Consider the following 13,677-nt stretch of genomic DNA (forward strand, 5'->3'; position numbering starts at 1 on the left):
CTGAAGAAACTGGCAACCAGAAATGCCAATGAGTACAGACCTAAAAATCCCCAACAAAAGCCTGCTTTCTCTAGCCAAAGGACCAAGAAAAAGAGGCAACCTAGCAAGGAGAAAATCTTCTAGACAATAAAAAGTGCTCTAGTCTAGCTAAACAACACAGAAAAAAACTGTAGCTCCACCCTACCCATGTCAGCAAAGGCCAAGTGTGCAGCATAGATTTCCTGCTTTTAGGAGTACCCCAACACCCCTACTTGGGAGGTATCGAAAAAGTCAAGTAGGAAGCTGCATTCCCATTTCCGCCCAGCAGTAAGGAGTATCCCACCTCAAGTATCAACAGAAGCTGTGTAAGGAACACGATCTTCTACCTATACCTGGTAGTAACTTGGCACTGCCCTTACTTCTCCTGCCAGAACAGTATAAAAAAAAACAAAACCAAAAAAAAAAATCCAGTTAAAAGAGAAAGTTTAAATAAGATCTAGAATCTCGGGCTTCCCTGGTGGTGCAGTGGTTAAGAATCCACCTGCCAATGCAGGGGACACGAGTTCAAGCCCTGGCCTGGGAAGATCCCACATGCTGCGGAGCAACTAAGCTGGTGCCCCACAAGTACTGAGCCTGCGCTCTAGAGCCTGAGAGCCACAACTAATGAGCCCGTGTGCCACAACTACTGAAGCCCTTGCACCTAGAGCCCGTGTTCCACAACCAGAGAAGCCACTGCACTAAGAAGCCTGCGCATTGCAACAAAGAGTAGCCCCCTCTCTCCACAAGAGAAAGCCCGCACACAGCAACGAAGACCCAACACAGCCAATAAATAAAAATAAATTTATAAAAAGAAAATAAACTCTTTGAAAGCAAAAAAAAAAAAAAGATCTCAAGTCTTGTAACATAAAGGAAAATATCCAGGTTTCCAAAAACAAAAAAACCCCCAACACTTGCCATATTTTCTATGTTTCGAGATCTCAAAATTAATGAAAAGGAAATCCAATAGATGCAAATGCCACAATAACAGAGATATTTGAATTATCTGGCAAAGATTTTAAAGCACCCATGATAAAAATTCTCCTGTGAGCCATTACAAACGTGCTTGATACAAATGCAAAAGAATAGAAAGTCTCAGCAAGGAAACAGAAAGTTCAGTGAAAAAATATTGGGTTGGCCAAAAAGTGCCTTTGGTGGTTTTTAAACATTAATTAATTAATTAATTGGCTGCGTTAGGTCTTTGTTGCTGTGCACGGGCTTTCTCTCGCTGCAGGAGAGGGGGTACACTTTGTTGCAGTGCACAGGCTTCTCATTACAGTGGCTTCTCTTGCTGCGGAGCACGGGCTCTAGAGCACAGGCTCAGTAGTTGTGGCGCACAGGCTTAGTTGCTCCGTGGCATGTGGGATTTTCCCAGACCGGGGCTCGAACCCATGTCCCCTGCATTGGCAGGCAGATTCTTAACCACTGCGCCACCAGGAAGTCCCCTGTCTTTGGTTTTTAAGTAAAAATAAAAGGCACATTTTTCATTTAGGCCAAGAACTTTATTGACCAATGTATTCACCCTTTTGTTCCACTACCTTCTGCCATTTTTCAGGCAACTTCATAATTCCATTTTCCTAAAACGTTTTATCTTTTTGAGAAAGGAACTGTTCCAGATGCCTTTTACAGTCTTCCAGGAGTTGAAATTTTTTCTATTCAGAGAACTTTGTAAAGACAGTAATAAATGGAGATTTGAAGGTGCAATGTCCGGTGAATATAGCGGATGAATCCAAACTTCCCAGCTGAGCTGTAACAGTTTTTGCCTGGTCATCAAAGAAACATGCGGTCTTGTGTTATCCTGAAGGAAGATTATGAATTTTCTGTTGACTAATTTTGGGTGCTTTTCGTCGAGTGCTGCTTTCAGTTGGTCTAATTGCAAGCAGTACTTGTTGGAATTAATCGTTTGGTTTTCCGGAAGGAGTTCATAATAGAGGACTCCCTTCCAATCCTGCCATATACACAACAACACTTTCTTTGGATGAAGACCGGCCTTTGGAGTGGTCGCTGGTGGTTCATTTTCCTTGCCCCATGATCTCTTCTGTTCCACATTATTGTACAGTATTCACTTTTCATCACCCATCACAATTTATTTTAAAAATGGAACGTTTTCATTATGTAAGTAGAGAATTGCATGCTTAAATGTGGTCAAGAAAGTTTTCTTTTGTTTAACTTATGTGGAACCCAAACATCAAAGCAATTAACATAACCAAGCTGGTGCAAATGATTTTCAACACTTGATTTGGATATTTTGAGTATGTCAGTTATCTCCCACGTGGTATAATATTGATTGTTCTCAATTAATGTCTTGATTTGATTGCTAACAACTTCAACTGCTCTACCCAACTGGGGAGCATCTTCCAGTGAGAAATCTCCAGCACAAAACTTCGCAAACCACTTTTGACATGTTCGATCAGTCACAGCACCTTCTCCACACACTGAATCTTCTTTTGTGTTTCAGTTACATTTTTACCTTTCTTGAAATAATAAAGCATAATAGGTCAAAAATGCTGCTTTTTTTCATCTTCAATATTAAATATTGAAATGGCTACATAAAAATTCACCAATTTTGATGTCTTCTTTTAAATGCACACTGATATGACAGCTGTCACAATCTAACAAAATTGTTTTGAATGAAGTTAAAGATAACTAAGTGCTACTAGAGCCATCTTACAGAAAAAAAAAGAATGAAACTTTTGGCTGGCACAATAGAAGATATGAAGAACCAAATTCTAAGTTTGGGTACTAAAAATATAGTAACTTTTGATTTATATTAAAAAACTCAATGGATGGTTTCAATGGAAGAATGTACAGAGGGGACATAGGAAATTATCTCTGAACTCAAAGACAGAGCAATAGACATTATCCAATCTGAACAGGGAGAAAAAAAAAGCCTCAAGGACTGATGGGACTACAACAAAAGACATAACATTCATGTCAGTTTCCTAGAAGGACAAGAGAAAGAGGGAGTGGGTGAAAAGGTACTGGGAAAAATCATAGATGAAAATCTCCAAAATCTGGCAAGGAACATAAACCTACAAATTCAAGAAACTGAGCAAACTCCAAACAGGATAAAATCAAAGAAATCCACATCAAGACACATCATAAACTTCTGACAATGACAATGAAAACATCTTAAAAGCAACCAGGGGGACTTCCCTGGTGGCACAGTGGTTAAGAATCCACCTGCCAATGCAGAGGACACGGGTTCAAGCCCTGGTCCAGGAAGATCCCATATGCCACGGAGCAGCTATGCCTGTGTGCCACAACTACTGAAGTCCATGTGCCTAGAGCCCATGCTCTGCAATAAGAGAAGCTACTGCAATAAGAAGCCCGCACACCACAACAAAAAGTAGCCCCCACTTACCACTACAGAAAGCCCGCACGCAGCAACAAAGACCCAACGCAGCCAATAGATAGATAGATAGATAGATAGATAGATAGATAGATAGATAGATAGATAGAATCCTCCTGCCAATGCAGGGGACATGGGTTCGATCCCTGGTCCGGGAAGATCCCACATGCCTCGGAGCAACTAAGCCCGTGTGCCACAACTATTGAGCCTGTGCTCTAGAGCCTGTGAGTGACAACCACTGAAGCCCACGCACATAGAACCTGTGCTCCACAACAAGAGAATCCACCACATGAGAAGCCCATGTACTGCAGTGAAGAGCAGCCCCTGCTCACTGCAACTAGAGAAAGCCCGGGTGCAGCAACAAAGACCCAACACAGCCAAATAAATTAAATAAATAAATAAATAAATGCATTTATTAAAAAAAAAAAAAAAAGCAACCAGGGACTTCCCAGGTGGTCCAGTGGCTAAGACTCTGCCCTACCAATGCAGGGGGCCCAGGTTTGATCCTTGGTCAGGGAACTAGATCCCACATGCCACAACTAAGAGTTTGCATGCCGCAACTAAAGATCTTGCACACAGCAACAAAGATCCTGTGAGCCGCAACTAAGACCCAGCATGACCAAATAAATAAATATTAAAAAAAAAACTCAGTCAGACCAACTTCCCCTCCCCCCCCAAAAAAAACCCACCTTACTTATAGAATGACAATGGATTTCTCATCAGAAGCATGGAGGTCAGAAAGAAATTTTTCAAGTACTTAAAGAACTGTCAATCCAGAATCTTATACCCAGTAAAAACATCATTCAGGAATGAAGGGGACATCAAGACATTCTCAGATGATGGAAAACTAAGAAAATTTATCACCAGCAGACATACCTAAACAAATGGCTAAAGAAAGTTCTCTAAGCAGAAAGAAAACAATAAAAGAAGGAACCTTAGAACATCAGGAAAGGAAAAAGAACACAGTAAGAAAAAATATGTGTAAAAACAATAGCATTTCATTCTCCTCTTAAGTTTTCTAAATTATGATAGTTCAAGCAAAACTTACAATACTTTCTGACATTATCTTAAATGTTTGTAGAGGAAATATTTAAGGCAATTATAATAAATAGGGGGGAGTCAAAGCAGGCAAGGATAGGATTCTATACTGGTAAAATGATGACACCAGTAGACTGGGACAAATATATATAAAACGTAATATGTAGAGCGATGGGACTTCCCTCGTGGTCCAGTGGGTAAGACTCTGTGCTCCCAATGCAGGGGGCTTGGGTTTGATCCCTGGTTGGGGAACTAGATCCTGCATGTATGCCACAACTAAGAGTTTGCATGCCGCAACAAAGAAGTCCACGTGCCCCAACTAAGAGGCCCATATGCTGCAACTAAAAAGATCCCGCATGCTGCAACAAAGATCCTGCATGCTGCAACTAAGACCCAGAGCAACCAAAATAAATAAATAAATATTTTTTAAAAATCTAGAGCAACTAATAAAAAGCTATACAAAGACATACATTCAAAAGCACTATGAATAGGGGCTTCCTACAGTGGTCTAGTGGTAAAGAATCTGCCTTCCTGGCACTTCCCTGGTGACACAGTGGTTAAGAACCTGCCTGCCAATGCAGAGGACACGGGTTCGAGTCCTGGTCCAGGAAGATCCCACATGCCGTGGAGCAACTAAGCCTGTGCACCACAACTACTGAGCCTGCACTCTAGAGCTGTGAGCCACAACTGAGCCCACACATCACAACTACGAAGCCCAAGCACCTAGAACCTGTGCTCCGCAAAAAGCGAAGCCACTGCAATGAGAAACCTGTGCACTGCAGTGAAGAGTAGCCCCCGCTTGCCACAACTAGAGGAAGCCCGTGTGCAGCAAGAAAGACCCAATGCAGCCAAAAATAAAATAAATATTAAAAAAAAAGAAAAAAAGAACCTGCCTTCCAATGTAGGGGATGCTGGTTCTATCCCTGGTCAGGGAACTAAGATCCCACATGCCTTGGGGCAACTAAGACCATATGCTACAACTACTGAGCACGAGAGTCACAACTAGAGAGAAGCCCACACACTGCAATGAGAGAACACGATCCTGCATGCCTCAATGAAGATCCTGCACAACTAAGACTTGACACAGCCAAAAATAAATAAATATTTTTTAAAAAGCACTATAAATAAATCAAAATGGAATGCTAAAAATGTTCCCATAGGAAGCAAGTAATACAGGCAAAAGGAAACAGAGAAATGAAAAGCAGAGAACAAACAGAAAGCAAAGGAAAACAAAACAAAATGGCACACTTAAGCCCGAACATAGCCACCATTATAGCTGGAGACCTCAATATCCTTATCACAGCAATTAAAAGAACAACCTGATATAAAACCAGCAAAAATATAGAACTATATAATAATACCATCAACCAAGAAATCTAATTAATTTGTTATATAACACTTAAACAACAGCAAAATACACATTCTTTTTGAATGCTCACTGAACATATACCAAGATAGAGCATATCCTGGTAATAAAACAAATCTCAATAACAACAAAAAAGAGTTGAAATCATATAGAGTGTGTTCTCTAGCCACAGTGGAATCAAAAACAGAAAGATAACAAGAAATTTCTTAGTACTTGGAACTAGAGACTTCCCTGGTCCTCCAGTGGGTAAGACTCCTTGCTTGAAATGCAGGGGGCCTGGGTTTGATCTCTAGTTGGGGAACTAGATCCTGCATGCATGCCGCAACTAAGAGTTCACATGCAGCAACTACGAAGAAGCTTGCATGCCACAAGCAAGAAGTCCACATGTGGCAACTAAGAGCCCATGTGCCTCAACTAAGACCCGGCCCAGCCAAAATAAATAAATAAACAAATATTTTAAAAACATACTTGGAACTAAACAGCACACTTTTAAATAATCCATTAGTCAAAGAGGAAGTTTCAAGGGGAAAAAATACATTGAACTGGATGAAAATGAAAATACATGTCAAAATTTGTGGGGGACAGCTACAGCAGTGTGGAGAGGAAAATTTATAGCATATTTAAAAAAAAGAGGAAAAATCTCAAATCAATAATCTAAGCTCCTACCTCAAGAATCTAGAAAAGAAGTACAAAATAAACCCAAAGCAAGTGAAAGCAAGGAATAAGGAAGACAAGAGCAGAAATCAATGAAGTTGAAAACTGATTAACAGGTCTCAATTGATCACTGATTGAATGATGATACAGAGAAGTTAATGCCAATGAAAGAAAAGTTTAATGTTACTACTGACAGTTCCCCTACAAAGGAGAGGCATAGCACACTATGCAAGACCATGCGGGAAGCACCAGTATTGGTCAGGAGGCAGAAAGGAGTGAGGGGCACAATCTTTATTGGGGTTTCCACAGGAAAGGCAGGGAAGGGCAGGAAAACATCTTAGGGTTGGCTAATTTGAATAATTCTAGTGGGCTTTGGTCTGTCTCTGGTCACCTGGTACTTGGTCCTGGGTGATTTAGGGCAGGGAAAATATTGGTTTGGAGTATGAGGGTTAAATATAAGAAGTATTTGGGGCATAGACTTGGGATTGGTTGAAGAGTTTGTAATATGATTTTCAGATGCCTGCAAAAGCTGGTTTTCAGGGGAGATGTAAACAACTTTAATCATTAGTTTGGCCCTGCGGTTAATGGATGCCAAGCAGACAAATGCAAAATCTAAGAAAACATAGTAAGAACAAAAGCAGAAAAGCAACAGAGAAAATCAGTGAAACAAAGAGCTGGTTCTTTGAAAAGATCAATCTGCTAAATCTCTAGCACAACTGACAAAGAAAAAAGATGAAATAAGGAATATCACTACAGATGCTCCAGACATATAGTAGCGGGATACTATAAGCTCTACACACATAAATTTAACAATTGGAACAAAATGGACCAATTCCTCAAAAAAATACAAACTACCACAACTTATCCAATATGAAGTAGATAATTTGAATAGTTCTGGAACTATGAAGGAAATTGAACTCCTACTTTCAAAAATTCCATAAAAGAAATCTCCAGGCACAGATGATTTCATTAGAGAATTCCACCAAACATGTAAAGAAAAATTCATACCAATTCTACAAAATGTCTTCTAGAAAACAAAAGAGAAGGAAACACTTCCTAATTCATTTTATGAAGTTAGTATTACCCTGATACCAAAACCAGAGAAAACAGTAAAAAAAAACAAAAAAAACAACTATAGATTAATATCCCTCATGAATGTAGATTCAAAAATTCTTAGCAAGGTATTAGCAAATAGAATTCAACAATTTATAAAAAGAATTTATACTATAACCAACCAGGGTTTACTTCAGGGATGCAAAGCCAGTTCAATATTCAAAAATCAATTAATGTAATCCACCATATTAGCAGGCTAAAGAAGCAAAATCACATGATCATATCAATTGATACAGAAAAAGCTTTTGACAAAATTCAACAGCTATTCATGATAAAACTTCCCAGAAAAATGGGAATAGAGGGGAATTCCTCAATTTCTTAAAGAACATGAACAAAAATCCTACTACTAACATTATACATAATGATGAAAGACAATGTTTTCCCCTTATGACTGGGAACAAGACAGGATGTCTTCTTTTATCACTCTTATTCAACATAGTGTGGGAAGTTCTAGCCAGTGCAATAAGGCAAGAAAAATAAAGGCATACATATTAGAAAAAAAATAAAAGTGTCCCTATATGCAGATGACATGATTGTCTACATAGAAAATCCCAAGGAATCTACCAAGAAGCCTCCTAGAACTAATAAGTGAGTTCACCAAGGTCACAGAATACAAAATAAGCATACAAAAATCAAATGCATTTCAATATACTGGCAATGAACACAAGGAAAACAGAAATAAAAATACAGTACCATTAACAATCACTCAAAAAAAAAAAAAACAATTTAGGTGTAAATCTGAAAAAACATGTACTGTACAGGATTTGTATACTGAAAACTACCTAATGCTGGTGAATGAAAATAAAAGAAGATCTAAATAAATGGAGAGACATACTGTGTTCATGGATTGGTAGACTCAACACAGTAAACATGTCAATTCTTTCCAAACTGATAAATAGGTTTAATGAAATTCCTATCAAAATCACAGCAGGAGTTTTTAAAATAAACATACGCAAGATTATTCTCAAATTTATACAGAAAGGCAAAGGAACTAGAATAGCTAAAACAACTTTGAAAAAGAAAATAAAGTAGGAGGAATCAGTCTACCCAATTTCAAGACATACACCTACAGTTATCAAGACTGTGTAGTACTGGTGGAGGGATAGACACATAGATCAATGGAACAGAATAGAGATCCCAGAAATGTACTCACAAATATGCCCAATTGATTTTTTAAAAATTAATTAATTTGTTTTGGCTGCATGGGGTCTTAGTTGCAGCATGTGGGATCTTTTTTGGCAAGTGGGATCTTTTAGTTGCGGCATGCATGCTCATATTTGCGGCATGCAGACTTCTTAGTTGCAGCATGCATGTGGGATCTAGTTCCCCAACCAGGGAAGGAATCCAGGCCCCCAGCATTGGGAATGTGGAGTCTTACCCACTGGACCACCAGGGAAGTTCCACCCAGTTGATTCTTGACAGAGGTACAAAAGCAATTCAATGAAGGAAAGAAAGCCTTTTCCAACAAATGGTTGTTAAAATAAATGTCTAGGCCCAAATGGAGTCAATCCTGCTCATGGTGACACAGACAGATAACCTTCATATCTCTGTAAATGCTCCACTCAACAGAAACACACTATATCACCAGCCAATCCCCAAATGCCAAGCCAACTCTGGGCTCTATACTTATTCCCTGTTCCTTCTCACCCCAAACAGGGTTGACTATGTGGCCCCAGTCAATCAGACATTTTCTATTTTTCTCTTCCTGTTCATTATTCTTTATCCTATAAAAGTTTCCTGTCTTTTGCTCCATTTAGCAGTTTTCTGAATGGCTACTGTCTGCTTCATGAATTGTTAAATGAAGTTTGTATCACCTAAATTATCTTCTTTAATCATTTTTAACATGGTGCTAGAGCAATTGAACATTGATAGGCAAAGCAATGAGTCTCTACCTAAATATCACACATTGTACAAGAATTAACTCAAAATGGATCACATTTAAATGCAAAACATAAAACTTAAAACACTTATGGAAAAACATAGGAGAAAATTTGGGGGATCTAGGGTTAGGTCAAGTGTTCTTATTTTTTTTTTAATCTTTTTTTTTTTTTGGCTGCACCACATGACTTGCAGGATCTTAGTTCTCTGACTAGGGATTGAACCTGGGACCTGGCAGTGAAAGCACCAAGTCCTAACCACTGCACCACCTTGGAATTCCCAAGTGTTTTTAGAGTCGACACCAAAATCATGATCCATAAAAAGGAAAAACTGATAAAATGTACTTTATCAAAATTAAGAATGCTTGTCTGGTGAAATTCTCTGTTAAGAGGATGAAAAAATAAGCTACAGAATGGGCGAAAATATTGGCAAACCACATATCTGAGAAAGGACTACTATCTAGACTATATAAAGCATGCTCAAAACAGCAGTAAAAAACAGTCCAATTACAAAGTGGACAAAAGATATGAGGACACATTTCACTAAGATATACAGATGTCAAATAAGTCCATGCAAACATGTTCAATGTCATTAGCAATTAGGGAAATGCAAATTAAAACCACAAGATATCACTTGACACTTATCAGAACAGCTAAAGTAAAAAATAGTGATAATACCAAATTTGTAAGGCTGTGGAGAAAAACTGGATCACTCATACATTGCTGTGGGAATGTAAAATGGTACTGCCACTCTGGAAAACAATTTGTGAGTTTTTTTTTTTTAAAAAAAAACTAAACATACAAATACTCTATAACCTAGCAATTGCCCTCCTGGGCATTTATCCCAGAGACTAAATGTGAGAGATAACAGATGTCTGATGATTCATTTCCAAAGAACAGAGTAAAGTTTGCTGACGTGACCAAAGGCTCGTACCAGAAAGTAATGGGCAAAAGTTTGGGCCAAAAGTAACAGAACAAAGGGAGGTGTGGTAACAGTCACGTCATCATGAGGAAAGTCTAAGCCCTCCAATTAAATAATAACAAAGTACATATTGTAATCTCATTGGTAGGCGACATTGGGGAAAGCATGTGAACCCTGTAGTACTCAGCCGACGAGGAACCAGGGGAGGGATTTGTGAACCCAGGGGATAAAATGCTTGCTGTAATTGTCTCTTGTGTGCCTGTCTGACCAGCAGACACCTGCTCTTGCAAGACTGTTATGAAAGTCTTGCTTTCTTGTACTCCAGACTTCCATGTCCTTTCTTTGGTAATCAGACAAGTGGATTTACTTCTCACAATAAAGACTTACTTTTACACAAAAATCTGCAAATGAACACCTGTAGCAGTTCATAATAGCCAACGCTGGAAACAACCTAGATGTCCTTCAACACGTGACTAGTTAAATAAACTGAGGTACATCCACACTACAGAATACTACTCAGCAATAATAAGAAACATTGATACATATATGCCCAACAATCTAGATGAATCTCTGGAGAATCATGCTGAGTGAAAAAAGCCAATTTTAGAAAGTTACTATGTAGCAGGAATTGGCAGTGGCAGACAGGACACTGAGGCTATAAGCAGGAAGCAATGTTTTGTACTGGCACAGGCTCAGTGGATTCATATCCAAAGGCTGAGCCCCGAACACAGCAGGGCACCCCCTTATATACTTTCGTTAAACTCCTATACATTGGATTTTTTGTCTCCCAAATAAGGTAACAAGCAAAGGCACATATAACCTGATTGGGTACTTCCCCTTCTATGGCCTCTGGGCCGTTGCTAAGTTGCAGAGTTAGGCAGGAGTTACATAGCAACAGATTTATGCAGGAATCATGTGAGAGGGGCTTCAGAGTTAATGTGCACATAAAGATAAGGGCAGGATCCAACTGCATTCCTTTCTAGTTGAGTTATGGCCTCCGGGCCCTAGTGTTTCTTTGTTCTGGGGGAGCTCCCACCACAAATATTATATGATTCCATTTATAGAGCATTCTTGAAATGACAAAGCTATAGAAATGGAGAACAGATTACTAGTTACCAGGGATTAAGGAAGGGGTAGAAGTGAGAGGGGGAAGGAAATGGGTGTGGTTGTAAAAGGGCAACAAGAGGGATTCTCAGGAGGTGATGGAAATGTTCTGTATCTTGACTGCATTATTGTCAATATCCTGGTCATGATGTCATACTATTGTTCTGCAAAATGTTACCATTAGGGGAAATGGGGTAAATGGTATATAGGATCTCTCAGAATTATTTCTTACAATTGCTTGTGAATCTGCAATTATCTTAAAATTTAAAAATATAAAAAAATCTGTAAGAAATTATCCCTCGCCCCATCCCAGGCAAATAGTAACGGTCATCATCAGAGGCAGATTTACCATAAAACTAAAGGTAAGCTTCACGGCCCACCTGCACAGACCCTGGGAGTCCCTAAGCTGCTGGGGAATTTGTAATCAGTGTTCTAAGTGGAGAGAAGCCAGGTTGCAACAGGAAGACTTTCTGATAAATTGCCTAGAGGTTTCAGAAGAAAGGGACCAAGAGTCCATAATTGTTTTTTTTTCCCTCATCCTAAATAAATATTAATACGTGTGCCTAATTTTAGAAGGTCTCAATTAAGTACTTACAAAAGCTTCAGGCCCCACAAAACTTGCCTCAGCCACTCCTTACCAAACCATGGTGACTAAGAACAATTTATTCTAAATTCAAATCTTGGTTAGTCTCATTAGGTGTGTGACTTTAGATTAGTCTCTCCAAGTGTTCCTTCACCTGTAAAATAGGGATGATGTGCCTGTGATATCACTAAACAAAGGACGTGACAGTCAGCAGTGATTGTAGCCATACAGCCACCACCAAAGGTGGTGAGCCCTGAGGGAACTCAGGAAGGAAACAAAGAATACCTACCATCTAGAAGACTTCAGACTGCAGCCACTCCTTAAGGTGAGCTCTGAGGAAACTCAAGATGTGAAAGCACAGGATACTGGCTCCAGACAGCTAAGGTGCATATCAAAGGAATGATTTCATTGAGCCCAGAATCTTGGCTCTTCCCATAAACAGAAAAGCGTCCCATAAATACCTTAACTTCTGATTTCTGGTTTTCTTTAACTAGCAGTAATCTTTCAACGTTCCCGACTACCTGCCCTTTGTTGCAAAACTCCTATACATCCTAGCTCCTGCCTTGCCTCCTCACAGCAGTCCTCTCAGGGTTACTTGAGATGCTGCCTCCCAGGCTTAAAGTCCTAAAAATTCCTGCTGAATAAAGCATAACTCTCAACTAAAAGCAAGAATAATTTTTTAGTCAACAGGGACAATAACGAACCTACCTCACAGCTGTGAGCATTAAATTAATAACTAAGAAGCTTAGAAGTGCCTTGCAGTAAATGCCATGTGTATAACCTTATCATCATTAGTGAGCACTTGGGTTGGGCCTGGCATTATATTGAGAACTTGAAGCACGTTATTTAATTCGCAGAATTGCGAAAGTACTAATATAATGCATATCTTCGGTATGAAGGAATTGACGTTTTGAGAGACTGAGTCTACAGGTAGCCTGAGTGTATAGGATTAGGCCTGACTCCAAAACCACACTACCACCAACACGGTTTTGCCTAGGAAAAGAAAGTAGCTTCCTTCAAATCACCCCAGACCTTAAAGTCACGTCCCCTGGGGGTTTTCAGTGCCCTTGCCGACCACGTGGTAGTGAGTCCAGGCGGAAAAACTCCCCCACCCTCGGCGGCGAGAGGGGGCGGGGAGGAGACATCTGACTCCAACGCCGACCTCGGCTCCAGGTCTGGCACACACACATGCTGCCTTTCCCAGCCTTCCGCACACCTGGGCAAGTCCTCCGCGGCTCCGCCTGAGGTACACCGTCACTTCAGTTGCTGCCCTGGTAGGTCACCGGCCTGCCGCAAACGCCAGTGGAGCACAGCCGGAGACCCCCGCCCGGTTGCAAAAACCCTACAGGCCCCCTGGCCCCGCCCACCTCACCCAACCGCTCCCGCCACTGCGGGCCCCGCCCCCTCCTAAGTCCCACCTCCTCGCCGGTCCGTTTAGCCTACCCACCTCCGGAGCCCCGGCCTCTGCGCAACCGCAGCGCTAGGCCCGCCCCTCTCTTTGGGTTGCGAGCGCCGAACGCATCGAACGCAGCCAATGGGTGGTGCGGCGGCGGCACCGCGGGAGGTTCGATTGACCGGGCCTGGCGGGTCCCTGGAGTCCTGGCGGCTGTTAACGCGCGCTTTGGGAAGAGGAAGGTTAAGGGGTAGTGCTTG

At 40.6% G+C, this 13,677-nt stretch overlaps 1 long non-coding RNA gene across 2 annotated transcripts in view; it reads right to left on the bottom strand.

The window, feature by feature from the left end:
• Window positions 1-13,380, bottom strand: part of LOC130836979 (uncharacterized) — a 31,917-nt gene extending 18,537 nt beyond the window's left edge. Inside the window, exons 1-2 of one of the 2 annotated variants that reach the window (XR_009049241.1) lie at window positions 13,241-13,375; window positions 12,314-12,403 (exon numbers count right to left, since the gene is read on the bottom strand). This is a non-coding gene — a long non-coding RNA (uncharacterized LOC130836979). Of the gene's footprint in view, window positions 1-12,313; window positions 12,404-13,240 lie in introns of both variants that reach the window. The other variant, XR_009049242.1, reaches the window with a different exon arrangement.
• Between the last annotated feature and the right edge of the window lie 297 nt (window positions 13,381-13,677).

The sequence above is a fragment of the Hippopotamus amphibius genome, chromosome 1 (genome assembly GCF_030028045.1).
Source record: "Hippopotamus amphibius kiboko isolate mHipAmp2 chromosome 1, mHipAmp2.hap2, whole genome shotgun sequence".
NCBI lineage: Eukaryota > Metazoa > Chordata > Mammalia > Artiodactyla > Hippopotamidae > Hippopotamus > Hippopotamus amphibius.